Source organism: Thermobia domestica, chromosome 6, assembly GCF_964235325.1.
Source record: "Thermobia domestica chromosome 6, izTheDome1.hap1.1, whole genome shotgun sequence".
Taxonomy (NCBI): Eukaryota; Metazoa; Arthropoda; class Insecta; order Zygentoma; family Lepismatidae; genus Thermobia; species Thermobia domestica.
In genome coordinates, this window is record NC_137459.1 from 87,043,664 (window position 1) to 87,061,116 (window position 17,453).

General features: G+C 36.6%; 1 protein-coding gene across 3 annotated transcripts in view; it reads left to right on the plus strand.

Annotated features, from left to right (window-relative positions):
• The window catches only part of Nse4 (SMC5-SMC6 complex kleisin component Non-SMC element 1), a 131,267-nt gene that overhangs the window by 21,005 nt on the left and 92,809 nt on the right, over positions 1 to 17,453 (plus strand). The window lies entirely within an intron of this gene.

A 17,453-nucleotide genomic window follows, 5' to 3' on the forward strand; every position in this document is an offset into this window, starting at 1 on the left:
CTTCACAATAATCTGTGTTCGTATATGGTGATTAAGTTACCTTTGAAAATTAGTATCCGCGGTGGCTCAGGGACCCCACGCACCAAAGGTAAGCGCTTTACCACTTAAAAAATGACTTATTTTCTACTTGAATCATTTTCCAAGACTTACTAGACACGACAGAGACAGGGACAGAAACATCGAGGGCAGTTAAAATTTCACGCCTGTCAAGTTAGACCAACCACCAACACCAAAACGACCGGAACATATATCAGAATTATGGGCTAATTATGGGCTAATTAGTTGCTCTAATCCCAATTTTTGGGATCCTACTCTTTAGCGGGAAATCGGATTCAAAATGGGCGAGTCTAGCTTGATATCAAGCAATAACTCCCATATGGTTACGGTTAGAATGGTCCGATCGAAAAAAATCAAACGCCAGAATTATGAGCTATTCATGAGCTAATTAGTTGCTCTAATCTCAATTTTTGGGCTCCTACTGTATAGCGGAAAATCGAATTCAAAATGGGCGAGTCTAGCTTGATATCAAGCTAAAACCCCCCATATGGTTACGGTTAGAATGGTCCGATCGAAAAAATTCAAACGCCAGAATTATGGGCTATTTATGGGCTAATTAGTTGCTCTAATCCCAACTTTTGGGCTCCTGCTGTTTAGCGGGAAATCGAGTTCAAATGGGCGAGTCTAGCTTGATATCAAGCTAACCCCCCATATGGTTAAAATGGTCCGATCAAAAAAAAAATCAAACGCCAGAATTATGGGATATTTATGGGCTAATTAGTTACTCTAATCTCAATTTTTGGGCTCCTACTGTTTAGCGGGAAATCGGATTCAAAATGAGCGAGTCTAGCTTGATATCAAGCTAGAACCCCCCATATGGTTACGGTTAGAATGGTCCGATCGAAAAAATTCAAACGCCAGAATTATGGTTTATTTATGAGCTAATTAGTTGCTGTAATCTCAATTTTTGGGCTCCTACTGTTTAGCGGGAAATCGGATTCAAAATGGGCGAGTCTAGCTTGATATCAAGCTAGAACCCCCCATATGGTTAAAATGGTTTGATCGAAAAAATTCAAACGCCAGAATTATGGGCTATTTATGTTCTAATTAGTTGCTGTAATCTCAATTTTTGGGCTCCTTCTGTTTAGCGGGACATCGGATTCAAAATGGGCGAGTCTAGCTTGATATCAAGCTAGAACCCTCCATACGGTAGCGGTTAGAATAGTCCGATCGAAAAAATTCAAACGCCAAAATTATGGGCTATTTATGGGCTAATTAGTTGCTCTAATCCTAATTTTTGGTTCCCTACTGTTTAGCGGGAATTGGGATTCAAAAGGGCGAGTCTAGCTTGACATCAAGCTAGAACCTCCGATGCGGTAACAATGCTCCGATCCAAAAAAACTCAAACGCCGGAATTATGGGCTTTTTTGGGTTAATTGGTGCTCTAATTCCGAGTTTGGGGCTGCTACCGTTTAGTAGGAGTTCTTTATGAAATTGTGGGATTTAGCTTAACTTCTAGCTATAAACCTAGTGCTATAATACTCCGATCAAATTATTAAAATTCCGCAATTATGGGTTATTTGTGTGCTAATTAGTTACTCTAATGTCGATTTTGGTTCTTCTATCGTTCGCAAGAAATCTCATGCGAGATTGGTATTGATTTCTAGATAACGTGGGATGATAATTACAAAGTTGCAGTGAGAAAACGTCGATGTCTATTAACTGAAAATTGATTTATTTGCATTCTCCGCGAATGCAAATATATATCTCTACTAGTAAATTTATGAATTGTCTTTTCACGTTTATATGTTCAGTATCTTTGGAAGTAAGTAGTGTATATATAGAATTTATATGGTGAAATATCACATTGTTTTATATATATATATATATATATATATATATATATATATTATAGGAAATGCCTCTTCGTCGTTGCTGGGGCCCGCAAAGGCACAGCGTTAGAATGTTTCTCTTGCGCGTGTGATCCCTAGTTCGATCCGAGATTGTGCCAAGTGGTCTTTGTGGTTGACAAACACGGTGTGCTTGGGTTTTATCGAGATTATCCCGTTTCCTCACACTTTATTCATTCCACCATTTCATTCATTTCTTAATATCACCGTCTCCCTTAGCTTCTGTTAATAGCGGTCGTTAAACTAGATATTTCATTTCCTCCCTGTACTTCCATTTTTTTTTTAACATTTGTTGAGTCTTTACCTTTTCAAGAAATATACAGGTATTCTCGTCTATGATAAAGATGTTGCATAAACCGTAACTCTATTTGTAGTAGTTCTCGAAGAGTAGGGTATACATTGTGATCCACAAGCATGTTGGATTTTTTTTTTTTTATTAAGCTAATTAAAAGTGGAAATGTAAAGTCAGAAATGCCTTTTTCTGTAGGCATGGTACAGAAAAAAGCTCAAGACCATTTGAAGATATTATTTCTGATTATTATTTGTCCATTGTTATGCAAAGTTTAAGTTATATTACGAGGCTCATTCCGAATGTAATGCCTTCTTTTTGTGTGTGTATATGTTGAGTGATCTATAAGCTAAGGCAGACGGTGATAATAACAAATAAATGAAATGGTGGAATAAATAAAGTGGGAGGAAATTGGGAGAACGCCGATAAAACCAAAGTACATGTTGTTGGTCAACCACAAAGACCAATTGGTGCGATCGGGGATCGAACCAGGAATCACACGCACAAGAGCTAAACGCTCTACCATTACGCCACTGCGGCCCCCAGCAACGTCAAAGAGGCATTTCCTTTGACAAAAAATTGATTTAAAAAATAATGATATTTCACTATATAAATTCTATATATACACTATTTACTTCAAAACATAATGAACATAAACACATGAAAAAAGAATTCATGGATTTACTAGTAGAGATATAGATTTACATTTGCGGAGAGTGCAAATAAATCAATTTTCAGTTAATAAACATCGATGTTTTCTCACTGCAACTTTGAAAGTATCATCCCAACTTATCTAAAAATCAATACCAATCTTGCATGAGATTTCTTGCTAACGATAGAAGAAAAACTCGACATTAGAGCAACAATCTAGCAATACAAATAACCCATAATTCCGACGTTATAATTCTTTTGATCGGAGTATTATAGCCCTAGTATATAGCAAGAAGTTAAGCCAAATCTCACAATTTGATAAAGAATTCCTGCTAAAAGGTAAGAGCCCCAAACTCGGAATTACAGCATCAATTAGCCCATTAATAGCCCATATTTCTGATGTTTGATTTTCTTCGATTCGGGATGTCTAACCTTATGGGTTTTTACTTGATGACAAGCTAGATTCGCCCATTTTGAATCCGATTTCCCGCTAAACAGTAGGAAACCAAAAATTGGGATTAAAGCAACTAATTAGCACATAATTCTGGCGTTTCAATTTTTTCGATCGAACCACTCTAACCGTAACCGTATGGGGGGTTCTAGCTTGATAACAAACTAGACTCTACCATTTTGAATCCGATTTCCTGCTAAACAGAAGGAGCCCAAAAATTGGGATTAGAGCAACTAATTAGCCCATAAATAACCCATAATTCTGGCGTTTGAATTTTTTCGATCGGACCATTTTAACCATATGGGGAGTCCTAGCTTGATATCAAGCTAGACTCGCCCCGTTTGAATACGATTTCCCGCTAAACAGTAGCAGCCCAGAAATTGGGATTAGAGCAACTAATTAGCCCATAAATAGCCCATAATTCTGGCGTTTGAATTTTTTCGATCGGTCCATTTTAACCATATGGGGGGTTCTAGCTTGATATCAAGCTAGACTCGCCCTGTTTGAAATCCGATTTCCCGCTAAAAAGTAGGAGCCCAAAATTCGGATTAGAGCAACTAATTAGCCCATAAATAGCCCATAATTTTGGCGTTTGAATTTTTTTTGATCGGACCATTCTAACCGTAACCGTGTGTGTGTGGGGGGGTTCTAGCTTGATATCAAGCTAGACTCGCCCATTTTGAATCCGATTTCCCGCTAAACAGTAGGAGAACAAAAAATGGGATTAGAGCAACTAATTAGCCCATAAATAGCCCATAATTCTGGCTTTTGAATTTTTTTGATCGGACCATTCTAACCGTAACCATATGGGGGGTTCTAGCTTGATATCAAGCTAGACTGGCCCCGTTTGAATCCGATTTCCCGCTAAACAGTAGGAGCCCAAAAATTGAGATTAAAGCAACTAATTAGCCCATAAATAGCCCATAATTCTGGCGTTTGATTTTTTTTCGATCGGACCTCTCTAACCGTAATCGTATGGGGGGTTCTAGCTTGATAACAAACTAGACTCTACCATTTTGAATCCGATTTCCTGCTAAACAGTAGGAGCCCAAAAATTGAGATTAGAGCAACTAATTAGCACATAAATAGCCCATAATTCTGGCGTTTGATTTTTTTCGATCGGACCATTCTAACCGTAACCGTATGGGTGGTTTCTAGCTTGATATCAAGCTAGACTCGCTCATTTTGAATCCGATGTCCCGCTAAACAGAAGGAGCCCAAAAATTGAGATTACAGCAACTAATTAGAACATAAATAGCCCATAATTCTGGCGTTTGAATTCTTTCGATCAAACCATTTTAACCATATGGGGGGTTCTAGCTTGATATCAAGCTAGACTCGCCCATTTTGAATTCGATTTCCCGCTAAACAGTAAGAGCCCAAAAATTGGGATTAGATCAACTAATTAGCCCATAATTAGCCGATAATTCTGAGATATGTTCCGGTCGTTTTGGTGTTGGTGGTTGGTCTAACTTGACACGCGTTAAAATTTCTCCCTTGCTACTACAGAGGGACTCGAACTCCCAATGGGTTTCACCACTCGATCATCAGTCTAACCACTGATCCACCGCCCCTCTTTATTTCTAAGGAGAAAGATTCGTAGTGACCACGAGAATTTATATAAGTGTAACAAATAATAAAATTGTTACGTTCTAGAAAAGCAACAAAGACACTCATTCGTATTAGGGTATGATTAAAATATATTACGAGTGCTAGCCATACGCTACAGGGGCAAAGGTCTGTATTCATTGCAACACTATATACACTGTAAAATATCATTTTGTTATTTCAACGACATGCCTATGTGTCAACACGATTGTGTTAAAATATAACACAAACAGGTAGCTAGAACAACTCATTCTCCATTGGGAGTTGTGCGTTAAATGCCGGTAGTTGAAATCACAGACTGCCTGTGTGTTAAAACATAAGTGTAGAATTTTCAGTGTTATTTTCTGCGTGATTGTCGAACATGTTGGGCATCTAATTATAAAGGCTTATGTACTAAAGCTACTGTCAAACACAGTAGAAAGAAGTGCTTAAACAAATCCAGGTATTCGAAAAATTTTAACTTGCAAACCGCGCGATATGTTCTCAATTGTTTTAAATAATATTTCTGAAGAAATATGTCAACAGCGAGAAACAACCCCGCATTACTGTCACTTGTACACTGCTCACCTGTCAAGACTGGGAACAGTGTTTCAAAAATGGCGGAAAACCAGTAGAAACACGATTAAGAGGCAAACATACTGTAAGGATATAGGTAAAAGTTTCCTAAAATTCTTGAACAAATTGTTGGTGAAGGTTGTGTTTCGAACCATCAAGAAATACTTTATAGTAAGTGTTGGGGAGGACGATAAAACGTTTATGAAGATTTTCTAAATGAAGTGTTCTGTTGTTTCCTGTTCTTATTTTAAAAGTAGAATCTTCGGTAATCGTAAGCAAGCACACTACAAACTTTTCCAACATAGAAAAATGGTTCCATCAACACCGAAATAGGTGTCGTATTAACACAGAAGTGGAGTCGAACTAACACAATAAACTTTGTTAATCTGATGGTTTGACTTTCAATTTTAATATAGGTAGTGTTGAATTAACATCAAAACGGTGTTAGTTATACGGCTTTGACCTTGACACAGATTGTGTGTTGAAATTACAAGAAAATGATATTGAAATAACACAGGGACTGTGTTATATTAATGCTTGACATGGTGTAATAATAACACAAAATAATTAACATACTGCACACTGTGTTACTTTCTTCGTGTTAGTGCAACACCGCCATAAGTAACACTCAACTCTTTTCCCCACACTGCCGACCCTGACATGGTGTCGAATCAACACCAAAAATACTAACACAGATCCGAATTTAGCGCCACTCAACACCGCTTGTGTGTTATAAACATAATACACAACCTCTGTTGAAATAACACATCATGGTGGTGTCTGTGTTGAATTAACATTGCATGGCGGTAGTCACGCTGAAACCACTGCCCTGTGTTAAATTTGAGTTAATTAACACAACCATTTTTTACTGTGCACGATCTCCATTCTTGTTTCTAAACACGATCAGAGGTGTAAGAAATTTACCTTGTTTCATTAGCCTAATATTAGTTTCACATAACCAATTACCTCACACAGCTATGATAGAATAATGAGATTTGTGTCCCACATTTTAACCCAAACAACAATCCTTATTCGGCCTATGCCCATTTCACCTAAAATGGCTAACAAAGATCGCGGAAATAGGGAAGAAGTTATAGTTTTCTCGAAATTATTTTGTTTTTGATTTTCTCGAATTCTAAATTTATATGGTATTTTATCGAACAAGCAGCAATTAGATTTCCTTTATATTGATCCTCCTGCATTATTGGAAAGTCAACTTGCAAGAATTTCGTCAATAAATCAGTTATGGTTTTGTTCCCTATAGCTAAGTAAGAGATTCCACAATGTTAAGAGAGCATTATGTATCAGTAATTACATATTATTGTTATGTAACATAAAAAATAGGAATCATTAAAATATAGTAATAATAATAATAATAATTATTATTATTATTATTTATTTATTTATTTATTTATTGTAGATGATAAAGACCACAGCCGAGGCCAAAATGGTCATATATGCAATAATATACAATAAAATATTACGAGAAAAATACAAACAAAACAAGAAGAAATTAAAAATACATCAAGTCGTCACGGGCAAATACAAAAAAAAGTAAATAAAAATTTTACACATAAGTTTGATACAAACTAAATTATAAAATAAAATTACAATATAACCTCGATTCAATAACTATTAAATTAAACAGGATGTATTATTAAGAACTTAAATATATTGAACGTAATAAAAATAAACAAATTAGAAAAAATATTTATAATAATACACATGGACAAATATAAACAATGTAGGTAAAAGAAAAACAATGAAAATTCAATAGGCAATATACCAAATCATGGTGAATTTTGTATACTTATTAAATAAAGCATTCCAAATATTGTTTTTGAGTATTGTAAAATTCGGATCAAATAAATCAATTTTAAGAGATTTTTTATTTACATTGTCAACACTAGTAAATAGTGGAGAACCAGCCAATTGATTATTACATAATATGGAACGGTAAACCCTAGACTTATACAGGGGAATTTTGATATATAAATATTCAATTAAATTAACTCTAGCATATATTATATCATGAATAAATTTGATTTGCCTTAAATTTCGCCGAACTTCAAGAACTAGCAAATCCAGTTTAACAAGAATCTCCCTATTAGTCATATCGTATAATTTAAATTATATTTTAACCAAGCCAAGAAATAATAATAATAATAATAATAATAATAATAATAATAATAATAATAATAATAATAATAATAATAATAATAATAATAATAATAATAATAATAATAATAATAAAACACTTAGCACTTTCATTTGCCTTTAGCTGATAAAGTGCGAACTTTCTACGAAGTATCACCTTCTCAACTCTTCCTAAGTAGGGAATTTTCTTTTGGAACTTCCCTTCAGTTTTATTTTCTTGATTTTATTTATTGCCTGCCATTTGAGGCATAACAAGCACTAGCAAATAACGATCCTTATTTTACTTAAAATGGCTGACTCAAAGCTTTTATTTTATCTGACGAACTTTATTATATAAATTGTTAGACAAAACGAGGATCAGGCGTAATGATGCGATACGCAAGAAGTATGTCAATTTTTAGGTTACACTTATTAAAACTGTCGTATTTCCCCTTATCATTTTAATATCACATATACCATCCTGAAACATAATGCTAATTACTTTCGAACACAATGAATAAAATAACGTTATCAATTACTTTACTGCCCAGATTATAATATTATATTTAACAAAAATATGCATTATAATCTTTAACTATACAATCAATGTTAGATTGGTGGGTTTCCTGATCTTTTGTTTAACGTCCCATTCAGCACTGAGACTCTATGAGATGCAAACATACACATGAGTTGCCACTGGGCGCTCTCTGAGCAGAAATCGCGTATGCTATCCATATTGCCACGAATATGTCATAACCATTATTCGAAATATGAGGCTAGTTATATCATTATCGTAGACTGTTTTTTAATTACACGTTGTTGTGTCACCATAGTTTATCACAAACACAAAAAAAATGTGCATTTAAATTACAAAATGCAGACAATACTATATTTTGTAAAAATGTAATTGTTTACAAATATAATGCATTGTCAACAAGATATTAAAAAAAGTTTTAAAAAGACATTGGATAAACACTTAAGAGAAAGTAAACTGATATAAATTATTATAAATCATCATAATTGGAAATGTATGATGCTGTTAAGTTTGTCTCAACATAAAGTAAAATAACGCTAACAACTTATTCAAAAATACCAGAGTTGCTTATTACCTTTATATTGATTTGTAAACTGAAGAGGCGTACGGTATATAGATCCTAATAAAGAAGCGGAAAAAAAAACTTATAAGCATATTATCATAATATGATAATCATTACGATTCTTTGAAATGTAATGGTTGGTTTTGGGATTTTGACTATTTGATAAAGTATTATATACAAAGAGGTACAATTAAAAAAAATAGATGTAGTTAAGTGCTCAAAGAAGGCTACAGAACCTTAACTTCACAGCGTAAAATAAGTCATAAATAAATAAACCTTATTGTGGTTTCTAAATGAAATTTTAGACATAGAGCTAAGTTTTAGATTGTGGCTTACTAAATTAATTCAAAGGTGGAAGAAAATAAACGTTGAAATCCATTTGTGATTGATTGTAAGCTCATACTGCCAAGTGACATATTGAGAATCATACTACGTGCTGGAAACAGTTCGTCGAGGAAATGGCAAAATACTAAACGTGAACCTTACAGGAAAGACACGTCTCGTAGAGTAGGAATTAGCAGTCTTTGGGTTTGTCATCTTGCACTTTTTTTTTAAAATGGACTACTGCTGTGTGTCTTTCACTCATACGCAACTTCATAACTGCTAGTCTCTTATGAAGAAAGTAAGATCAGACTCCATTAACAATTTTGGAAACAAATCTTATATATACACTGTAAAAACTCGTTGTGTTATTTCAACGACATGCCTATGTGATAACACGATTGTCTTATAACACAAACAGGTGGTTATAACAACTCACTCTTCATTTGGAGTTGTGTGTCAAATGCCGGTAGTTGAAATGACAAACAGCCTATGTGTTAAATTAACACAAGTGTAGAATCTTCGGTGTTATTTTCTGCGTGATTGCCGAATATGTTGGGCATCAATTATAAAGGCTTATATACTGAAGCTACATACAAACACATAAGAAAGAGGTACTTGAACAAATCCAGGTATTCGCAAAATTTCAACGTGCAAACCGTGCGATGTGTTCTCAATTGTTTTACATAATCTTTCTGAAGAAGAAATATGGCAACAGCGAGAAACAACACTGCTTTGCTGTGGCACTTCTACACAATACTAGAGCTCACCAGTCAACACTGGGGACTGTTTCAAAAACGGCAGAAAACAAGTAGAAACACGATTAAGAGGCAAACATACTATAAAGATATAGGTAAGAGTTTCCTATCATTCTTGAACAAGATGTTGGTGAAAGTTGTGTTTCGCACCATCAAGAAATACTTCACAATAAATGTTGCGAAGGACGACAAAGAAATGTGCGAAGTTTCTAAATGAAGTGTTCTGTAGATTACTATTCTTATTTCAAAATTAGAATCTTCGGTAAGCGTAAACATGCGAACCACATGGTTTCCCAACACAGAAAAATGGTTACATCAACATCGCATACGTAGTTATTTTAGCACCTAAATAGTTGTCGTAGTAACACAGAAGTGGAATAGAACTAACACCATAAACGGTGTTCATACGGTGGTCTGACTTTCAAGTTTAACACAGGGAGTGTTGAATTAACACAAAAATGGTGTTACTTATATGGCTTTGATCTTGAATTATGACACTGATGGTGTGTTGAAATAAGAAAATGCTGTTGAAGTAACACAGGAAGTGCGTTATATTGATACTTGACATTGTGTAATATTAACACGAAATAATTAATACACAACATACTGTGTTATCTTCTTCGTGTTGGTGCAACATCACCACAAGTAACACTCAACACTTTTTCCCACATTAACGACCCTGATATGGTGTCGAATCAACACTGAAAATACCAACTCAGATCCGAATTTAACACCGCTCAACACCGGTTGTGTGTTAAAAAAGTAACATACCCCGTGTTAAACCTCAACACCGCGGGGTCTGTGTTGAATTAGCACAGCCATTTTTACTATATATATATATATATATATATATATATATATATATATATATATATATATATATACAGGGTGTGTCAAAATAAGTGTTACAAACCAATATCTCACGAACTGTACATCGAATAAGAAACAAATATTAAGAGCCAATATACAATACAAAGGGCCTAAAAATGAGTCAAACACAAGGTTTCTCGGCCCCCATTTTGGTGGGAGGGCGTTGTACGTGAAATTTTCAAACGGGAACATAGGACGAGTGATACCTCGTTTGAAAGAGCTTGGAAAATTGAAAAAAAAATGTTGGAAACATTTTTTTTGATATGAGACATCGTTTTCAAGATGTCCCCAAAAATGGTTCCTCATTCAGATGCAAAGCGCAGTGTTCAAACTGGGTGTTACAAGCCAATATCCAGTGAACTATCAATTAAATGAGAAATATGTTAAGAGTCAATTTACAACACTAACTAACTAACTCTATGACCTATGGAACCCGGAGGTTCAGTGCCGCGTTCACAAAAGCTCTCCACTGACTTCTATCCTTAGCTAATTGGATCCAGTTTCTACTTTGTATTCCTATCTCTGCGAGATCCATCTTAATATTATCCTCCCATCTGCGCCTAGGTCTTCCTAATGGTCGTTTTCCTATGGGTCTACCAGTCAAGACTTTGAAAGCGTTTCTACTTTCTCCCATTCTAGCTACATGACCTGCCCACCTAAGCCTCCTAGACTTGACGACCCTAACAATGTTGGGTAAACCGTATAAACTATGTAGTTCCTCGTTATGAAGCTTCCGCCATTCCCCATTCTCGTTCCTCTTGGGTCCGAATATTCTTCTCAGGATCCTGTTCTCAAATACTTTCAGTCTATGTTCTTCCCTCAGAGTAAGCGACCATGTTTCGCAACCATACAGAACAACAGGCATGATTATCGTTTTATATATTTTAAGCTTCAAATTCCTCGACAGAATTCGCGACGACAAGAGATTTTGAACCGAATAGTAACACGAATTCCCTGCTTTTAGTCGACATTTAATTTCTTCGTGAATATGATTTTCGTCTGTTAATATTGATCCTAAATATTTGAAAGTATCCACTTTATCAAAAGTATTATTTAATATTTTAACGCCTCCACGATTTGCCGTATTACGGTCCCGACGCACTTCCATGTATTTAGTTTTCTCTGCATTTACTTCTAAACAATTTACAACACAGACAGGCCTAAAAATCGATCAAACACGAGGTCCTAATTTTGTACTAAGGTGGTTGGTATTTCATGATCTATCAAAGAAGGTATCACTCGCCCTATGTTATCATTTGAAAATTCCACGTACACCCCTTCCTCCAAAATGGGGTGCGGGGAACCTTGTGTTTAACCAATATTTTAGGTCTTCTGTATTGTACATTAGGGTGGGCCGAAAAAATCGAAAGTTGATGAATCGACTTCCGATAGTGCGGTAAACTTGCCTCATGACCTCAAAACAACGTCTGTGAGATTTCAACAAAATCGGTTAATATCTTGAGGTTCCTCAGAGCTGCCAAATATTTGAAAATTAATCTAAACACGTTATTTTTTTTATTTTTTTATTTAATAAAAATTTTACATTAAACAACTTCCGACAGCAATTAAAATTCACTTTTAATAGTCTTTAGCAATAGTAAAAAAATTTTAGCTATATCAATCAATATCTTTAGGTTCCTCAGAACTGCCAAAAAATGACAAAATTTCAGCAAAAACTCATTTTTTTTTTACAAATTTTCAAAATACTGTTTTTGGTATTAATTTTATTTCTTAAAAGTTTTACATTAAACAACTTCCGACAGCAATTAAAATTCACTTTTAATAGTCTTTAGCAACAGTAAAAAATTCAACTACGTCAATGAATATCTTTAGGTTCCTCAAAACTCCCCCCCCCCCAAAAAAAAAATCACCAAAACCCACTTATTTGACTATTCAGTTCTTAACGTTCGTTGTTCATTAGTTTTTAGTTTGCACTGTAGTCAGATTTGTGATCAAACTTCGGAATTGCCGCCTGACTAGCCAGTTTTGCACGAATGAATCCGTCCCTTCTCTGGAAACCACATACCATTTGGGATGCTTATGTGACCACCTTCACACAACGCTCAACGGCCTGGGTGTGGCACGGAAAGGCTGAAAATTTCCAGTTCACAACTGTTTCCTTATTTTGGATCAATGACTTGATAAAGTCTGTCTCCACATTCTGCATGACTGGGGGCGAGGTAAATTTGGAGTTCATCCAGTCAATAATATCCACATAATCTATTCCATCAAAATTGATTTTAGGAACTTCAAACACTCTGATGACACTCTCCTCTTGCTCCCTTGCTTTCAGAATTCTTCTGAGACCCAACTCTCGAATGTGCGCCCTATTGTCGGTCACCATGGAGAAGATAAAGTTTTCCGGATGAGCAAAGAACGCGTTTCGGCAGATGACCTTATCCACTACGTTCTTCAGGTTCATTGGCAAATATCTACTGGTCTGAATGATGTTCCAGAGATTACGGGTGCCGTCTTTGATTGAATGATTGCACTTGATTGTGAACCATCCAGGTACGTAGCACTTCATGACGAACTCTGCCAGTGTCTTCAACTGAGGTGTTGGATTCTCTGTTGCTATGTATAAACGGAGAATGCGGTTGGCTGTCGTAAGCCATCGGGAGTGTGACAGGTGCTTGGAAAACGCCTGGACAAATCGTCACTCCGGATTTCACTGCTTGAGAAATTTCTAGCAGGTACTTTTGGTCAGAGCTAAGGTCATTCGCATTGACGTTAGGTAGCTCGCAACCTATGGCTTCGAAGGTCGTTACTCCCAGGCTCTGACATCCCTCCAGTTGCTGACCAAGCTCACCCCCATAGGATAGTGGGCCTCTGGTTGCACCATCCAAGTGCTCAAACAAATGCCTCAACGGAAGCTCGTTTAGGTGCAGAAGGCATATCAGCCACTGAAGGGGTATGTTAAGCTTCTCTTCCAGGCGGCGAATGATCCCACCTTTCAAACCTGTGTTGATAGCCGTACCATCACAACCTACAGCGATAAGGTGTTCCAGATCGTCCCCAATATCCGCCATGTAAGCAGTTATGCTTCTGAAAATGCTATCAGCTGAGCCAGATGAGGGTGTAACGTGGCCGATATACTTCGATCCTGGCTCCTCGATAAGAGAAATGTGCTCTTCAGTCTTGCTCCTCCGATATGACTTAGACTCTTCTTTCTCAATGTATATAGGTTTGTCTTTCCTTCCATCAAAGTAAAGACCTTTCACCTTGGTGTCGTTTCCAGCTTGAAGCGAACCTCTCACTTTCATCTTCTCTCTTCTAATCGTATTCTTATCGATTATAAGTACTGTTTCACCTGGTTTCACGAGCTTTAGATCTTGCAGAACACTTTTGGCAATAGCTGAAGTGGCAAGGTCCGAAACGCCGAACCTGTCGCAAGCAAAAGCTGTTTTCGCCAGTTGGAAGCGCATTTGTGATGTCGATGACGATATGTTTTGTATTGTGGGACTGTTCGTGCGGGTAATTGTAGCGGTGCTGGCAGAAGGGAAGGGCTGGTCGTCAGTTTGCTCGCTTACTGTTATTGTCTCAGACAGATCCATTGCCTGCGTCTCCTCTGAATCTGAATCCGAATCGTCTTCCTGCATGAGCATAGTTTCACATTCGAAGTCCGGCTGATCAGTAGCCTCCATTCGAAGAGACCTCTCTTTCCTTATGGAATCACGGTTCCTTCTGTCTTCCCTACGCTGAATCCATTAGTTTCATTCCTGTCCACGGAGCCAATCTTCCCTTTAATCGCAGTCCTCTGGTCCAAACGAAAGGGTTGCTCAAGTGGAGGAACCTTTTTCATTTTTTCACAAGTGCAGGTTTTGAAATCCTTGCACTTGCAAGCAGCTATGTCAAAAAGTTTTCACCCAGCTTCCCTAATGAATTCATCCACTTTAGCGGCATATTGCGGTTTCTCATTATCACGTTTGTAATTCTTCTTTAGTGCCTGATGCTTCACGTGGAAACCTTTAATCATCTTGATAACTCTGTCGTGACTAACAAATGGGATGGAACACTTTTGGTACAATTCCTCAACTTTTACTGCAACTGTTTCGGCAATAGCAGAAAAACTTGGGTCCTTCTTATTACCTGCAGCATTTATAATGTTGAACCTCTCTTCTAAGCAACATCGCAGCACATCGAGGATAGTTGGAAGTTGGCAAGGATTCAAGTCCTTTGGCGCTCCCGGACGCTCCATTTCGCTCCGCAATACTTTGCTTGACTTTGGCCTAGAGGTCACGGACTCGTTCTTGTCTACTGGCTTGCAGGAGGCCATTTCGACGTTAACTTTAATTTCTTACTGTAATAAAATAACTTTTTACCTCAAATCCTTGGCTTGAGTTCAAAGAAAATGGAACAAATCAACACGTTTTATTTTAATGTTGATTTAATAATTAATATCTAATTGCGCTAAAATTAAAACAAAACTTTTAACCTCACATTGAACGCCACGTATTGATTGTTTCTGATTTATACGTACAACACTCTTCTCAACCGCTCGCTAACAATTACCAGTTCCAACTAGTTTACTCTTTACTGCGTACAGTGTTGCCAACTGAACAATTGGAAATTTATCTCTAAAAATCAGAATTTGTTTTACGGGCATAAATAAAATATTATAAATATTTTCAAAAAAGTTGGATTTTGGTGAAATTTTGTCATTTTTGGCAATTCTGAGGAACCTAAAGATATTGATTGATATAGCTGAAATTTTTTACTATTGCCAAAGACTATTAAAAGTAAATTTTAATTGCTGTCGGAAGTTGTTTAATGTAAAACTTTTATGAAATAAAAAAATCTAAAACAAGACGTATTTTGAATAATTTTCAAATTTTTGGCAGCTCTGAGGAACCTCATGATATTAACCGATTTCGTTGAAATCTCGCAGACGTTGTTTGGAGGTCATGAGGCAAGTTTACCGCACTATCGGAAGTCGATTCATCAACTTTCGATTTTTTCGGCCCACCCTATTGTACATTGACTCTTAACACTTTTCTTATTTGATGCATTGTTCGCGGGATATTGGCGTGTAACACTCAATTTAAACACTGCGCTTTGTGTCTGAATGTGGAACCATTTTTGGCGGCCATTTTAAAACAGTTTTGCCCGAAATCAAAACAAATTTTGTACTAAGCTGTTTGGCTTTCCACGATCTATCAAACAAAGTATCACTCGATCTATATTCCCATTTGAAATTTTCAAGTTGGTCCCGGGGCCCCATGATAGGGACCCTGAGGACACTGCAACAATATCATTCCACGTTTCCTACGGTTTTTCCTTTTTCGTTTTTCGTTTCACCTTTTTCTACTTAGCCGTTTCTGATTTATAAGTACTGGAAACTTTATCTGATACAGGACCATTTTTGGGGGTCATCTTGAAAATGGTGCCCCATATCAAAAATTGTTTCCAACAAAAAAATTTTCAATTTTCCAAGCTCTTTCGAACGAGGTATCACTCGACCTATGTTCCCTTTTGAAAATTTCACGTACAACTCCTTCCCCAAAATGGGGGGCGGGGGGAACCTCGTGTTTGACTCATTTTTAGGCCCCTATGTATTGTAAATTGCCTCTTAATATTTTTCTGATTTAATGTATAGTTCGCGAGATATTGGCTTGTAACACTTATCTTAACTCACCGTATATATATATATATATTATATATATATATATATATATATATATATATGGAACATCATAATCATAACAACCTTACCTAGTATGGTTTCTGAGTAATGGAAGTATGATTTTTTTTTTTAATATAATGAGATATCGAACACACTACACTGGTTTAGATCCAACTTTAAAGTATTTGCTTTACTCTATACAGGGTGGAAGAGAACAAGACCGAAAAAAATCGGGAGGCGATTCTACTGCTAAAACCAAGGGAAAAGTTTCAAATAAACAGGTCCAACGCGGCGTTGTTTCCAACAGCCGAGCGACGTTTCGCCAGCCTCCTTCTTCCAAGTGAAATATCTGCTGAACAAATATAGATATTGACGTCGGGTCAAAATAGTGTAAAGAAGTTCACATTACAGCAAATTGATGGTGCTGTAGGTAGCAATTTTCGGGAGTGATACCGCTCTTCTTGCGTTACCGTTGGCTCAACAAACCACCTAGTTCATGGTGTATTCTGTAGCATACATTGCTCTCCGACGCGGCAGTGGGGTATCTCCACTTGCACGCTCCAACCGATCATTCAGTACGTACGCTAAATGTAACCAGGTCATTTTGCGTTTGAAGGTATTCATTTTCACGTCCCTTACTGCATCTCATTTGGTGAATCCTCTTCTCTCTTTAGGAAGACCCGTTGTGCAGTTCGCTCTGCTCCTCTCTGTTTGTGCCATCATTTTGGTGGGATATGAATTTATTTACATTTTTTTTTTGACCCGACGTCAACATATCTATTTGTTCGGCAGATACTGCTCTTAGAAGAAGGAGGTCGGCGAAACGTCCCATGGCTGCTGCTTGAAAACGCCGCCACGTTGTACTAATGCGTATTTGAACTTTTTTTTTAGCTGTAGAATCACCTCCCAAAGATTTCGGTCTTGTTTCCTTCCACCTTGTATAGCCTAGCTGCTGGTAAATAGCGTAAACACAAATAAATCGATTTAAGAGTTGTATGGCAGGAACAATATATACACCAAGATTATATTATGCCAATAATCTTGCAGAAAGTGCTATGAAGCATGTTTCCCGGTCTGTAGTACATTTTAACGTTAAAAGTTTGCTACATTTCGCTTAACATTTATATTCTTTAACGTGTTAGAATTTGACAATGAATGGCATGATCATACCGTGTAAGGCATGTGTG